This window comes from Egretta garzetta, unplaced genomic scaffold, assembly GCF_000687185.1.
Source record: "Egretta garzetta isolate BGI_Z169 unplaced genomic scaffold, ASM68718v1 scaffold452, whole genome shotgun sequence".
In the NCBI taxonomy this organism is placed as follows: domain Eukaryota; kingdom Metazoa; phylum Chordata; class Aves; order Pelecaniformes; family Ardeidae; genus Egretta; species Egretta garzetta.
The window spans coordinates 252851-256709 of NW_009258796.1; positions in this window are offsets into that span (position 1 = coordinate 252851).

Below are 3859 nucleotides of genomic sequence, written 5' to 3' on the forward strand. Positions count from 1 at the left end.
CTGTCCCCGCTGCCCGGGTGGGGTCCGCTGGCGCAGGCGGGCTTTGCCTCGCGGTGTGGGGCTCGCTGCCCGGCTAAGCCGCATCGCGGCGGCAGCACCCGCTGCTCCCGCTCCCTTACAGCGCTCGGTGGGAGCATAGGGGGAAGCCCTGGGGCCGCTCTCCGCCCGGAGCTACTCGTGCTTTCGTGGGCCGGACCTCCCAACCGGCAGGGACAGGGCTGGGGCGCCCACCGGGAGGCGCTTCCACGTGCCGCGGGTTTGGCGCTGAGCATCCCTGCGCGACGTGGGCTTGGTGTCGAGTACAGAACCTGCCGCTTCTTGCGAGTGCCGTTTCGGTTTTGGCAGCTGCTGATGAGAAAGACGTGCCCGGGGGGAGGCTGGAGGCCTAAGATGGCGGCCGCGCCGCTGAGGGTCCGAGCGGTGCCTCAGGCCCGGGGTGCAGCTGAGGCGCCCGCTGTCCCAGCAGCTCCCTTGACAGCGTGCTTCTTTGTAATTAAGGATGTTAATAAGTTCTTTATTGTTCATAAAGGCTACAAGAAATGTATGGAAATACAAACGTGAAGCCTCCTGTGGAGGCCTAGTGTCTTCACAACTTCTAGTCGCTTTTCAGAGTTTGCGGTGGTGTAGGTACCCTTGAGGGATTTTTCTTTTAATAAATCCTCCCCGGGGTTAATCTTTATTCAGTGATGTACTGAATTAAAGGGGGTTGGATTTAATTTGCTAACCTACTGTTTTGGCCTGTTTTCTAGTGACTGCTCTCTCATGCTGTTATGTGTTGACTTCATGTTAACGGCTAGGAAGAATGTTTTCTGAAAATCTTACAACTGGTACTGTGTGAGATATTTTTTTTTTTCCCCCTTGATAAATTCTTTGCGGAGAGACCGTTGGATCACCCTGTCTTTGAAACTTTGTGGATATCGTAGTAGCAAAGGATGCCTTAGTCCTCTTCTGAGGAAAATCTTTATAGGCTGTAGCTTAGAAATCAATGTCTTAATAATTTAAAATTCATGATGGCATCTAAATTCTGGAAGATTGGGCTCCCATAGAGAGTGTTGCAAGTAATTATCTTATGATGGTGAGCTAAACTTGAACATGCCTCAGGCTCTGCGTCATCTCCTATAAATATGCTGTGAAGCGTAACTGTGAGTAACCAAGTGAATTGCTATAAATGCAATTTGTAAACAAAAAGGAGTCAAAGCACTTTGTTTTATCTCCAGTGTAGAGCTTTGCGTTTAAATCTAAATCTTAATTAGGTTATTTTTTTGTAGAGAGAGTATTTTTCAGTTTTGTTATAATGTAGCACAAGATTGTTTTGGCTTATTTTTGCCACTTGGTTTGACCACAACCAAATTTAACAATACTGACAGGAAATGATGCATTCTGCATCTACAGTGCCATGCATTTCCATGGTGCTCTGCAAATAGGCATGAAGGTATGTTCCGCTCCCCAAGGAGCTCAGAGTTGAAAGTTTCCATTCTCTCTGTATGTAAATAACTTCATATGCTTCAATAGCCCCATTGCTTCAATTGGACTGTTAAGGTGTGAAATTGCTCATGTGTGTAAACGTTTGTGAAAGAAAGACTGAATAAAAAGGAGTTAAACAAGAGCTGAGAGGCAGGGGGTAGGCTGAGATGTCAAAAGGCACTTGAACTTTCATTTGGGTTTTTTAATAGTAGGCAGGTCTATGATTATGCTTTGGCAGACCTGCACAGATACAAAATGCAAATAATCTTTCAGTGTTTGTTGCCATGGTTTTCTAGACTATGCAGGAACATTAATTTGGATTTGTTGCACATCCTGTGTATTTTAAGGTGTGAATAACAAATTGCATTCTTAATAGAAATAGAGCAAGCAATGCAGAACTGTCCAGCAGGACAAAGTCCATACTTCTGGTTTATGCTGAGGTGTTAATTTTTCATCTAATGTGCATGATCATTACATAAAAATACTTTTCCAAAGATCTTGGATGTAAAAGCCACCAATATAGCAGATGTTGTACTGTATTTTTCTTTAAGGTTGCTTAGAAGCTACTACATTTCATTTAGAACTCCCTTGTTCTTGAAAGGCTCTTGAGTTGTTTAATCTGGCAAATGATAACGGATGATCTTTGTGTTACTAAAGCAGGTCTTCCCATTCACGTAAGAGGATTTAAGCCAAAGGTCGGACTTTTATTGTTAATCCTTTATGGCTTACTAAATAGGAAGCACCTAATCGTGCAACTTTTTTTTTTTTCTCCGCATCTGAGGTCAAGCCCTTAGAGGAAGAGATGAAATGCACTGTGGGCGACTCCACTGCTGAAGTTTGTTCTTTGCCTGTCCTGGGACTTCAGGGACTCAGCTTTTAGGCATCTTTTATGAGTGCAGTAGTCAGGAGAGAAGATCTTGGGATCCTGGGGTGCCCTGTTCATTTGTCTATTTAGGATATAAATCCTTTACAGCAGGGCTTTGTTGAATATTGGAGGACAGGGAGCTTTGATTTCCAGCTAAGCCTGCACAAGTAGGGATATGTAGTTTACTTGTCATGCAAAATTTTGTGTAACACTGAACCAGGCAATTAAGAAAGCTGTAAAAATGGTCACTTGAGCAGACAGTCAGTGGGTTTCCTCGGTTATTTTTATTCCAGAAAAGGATGATGGACTAGACAATTGTTTGAGGCTCCTACTGGCCATGCATTTCTGACTTGATTGTACTGTGTAGTTGCAGTAGTTCCCTGATGAGCCTGGTTGCCTGAGAAAACAAGGCGCCTGCACACATGGTCTGCTCAAATACTCAACTTAAGTCTGGTGATCTCACAAATACTGTGGGTGCAAACAGTGAAAATGGCTGGGCAGAGCCAAGAAACGAATTGCTTTGGGAGTGGCACCCGAGTGAGCTAATGGTGTTATTACATGTCCATGAGTCCTCCAAGAAGAGATGCCATAAACGATTTTGTTAGAGCCGATTCCTTGTAAGGGAGAGGATAAAGCATGAGATAAAAAGCTACAGGAAACAGGACTTTGTAACTGCTGCTGCTCAGAAAATGGTTTGTTCTAGAGGGGGTTGCTGAGCTTGCGCCGAGAAGGTCTAAAGCCAGTGTTCTGCCTCCCTACCTAAAGCCTGTCTAAAGTTCTGGAGGAGACACAGCATGTTCTAATCCCACCGAGTACTTTTTCCTATTTGCTAACAAGACTGGCTTTTTTGTCAGAAGGGTCCCAGTAATGGTTGTGTACTTGGAAGAGGGAAATGGTGTGAAACACCACCTAAACGACACAGCGTGTTCCCGTGGCCAGAGCCGGCAGAAGCTAGCGGATGCAGAAACTTGGTCACAGCTGTGCTAGAGGTGTGGCTTCCCTTCATCTGTTTGTGTGGAGGTGGTGTGGCTTCAGAGGGACTGCAGATGATTGTGGGGTGGGCAGCGGTGCGAGGGCCGGGTCTCGAATTGTCTCTTTGGAACGCGTTGGGTGAGGCTGGCCGTGCGGGCTGACCGCAGGCCCGGCGCTGGGGAGGGCCGTGCCGGAGCAGGGCCGTGCCCGCTGCGCCCAGGGCGGGGGGGGGCATGCCTGTGGGGGCGCCTTCGCTTAGGCGCTGCTAGGAACGCTTGGCCGCTCTTGAAGCGTTGCCAGATCAGTCTTCCTGCAGAAGCTCTGAATGCTGCTGAGCTCTGCGCTGTGTCATGGCATGCCGTAACTGTATGTTTGTACCCTTCGCGACCTTCCAGCTGGGTCGGGCCCTTGCACACGCGTGTGTGGCGGCGCAGTCGGTCCCCTGTGTTGGAACGGGCTCCCCGCGGGGTCCCCCGAGAAGCCCGAAGGCAGCAGCTGCTGCCCGAACGCTGCCTGTTCTGATTTGGGTCGCAGCGGCCGAGGCGCGGAGGCGGTTCC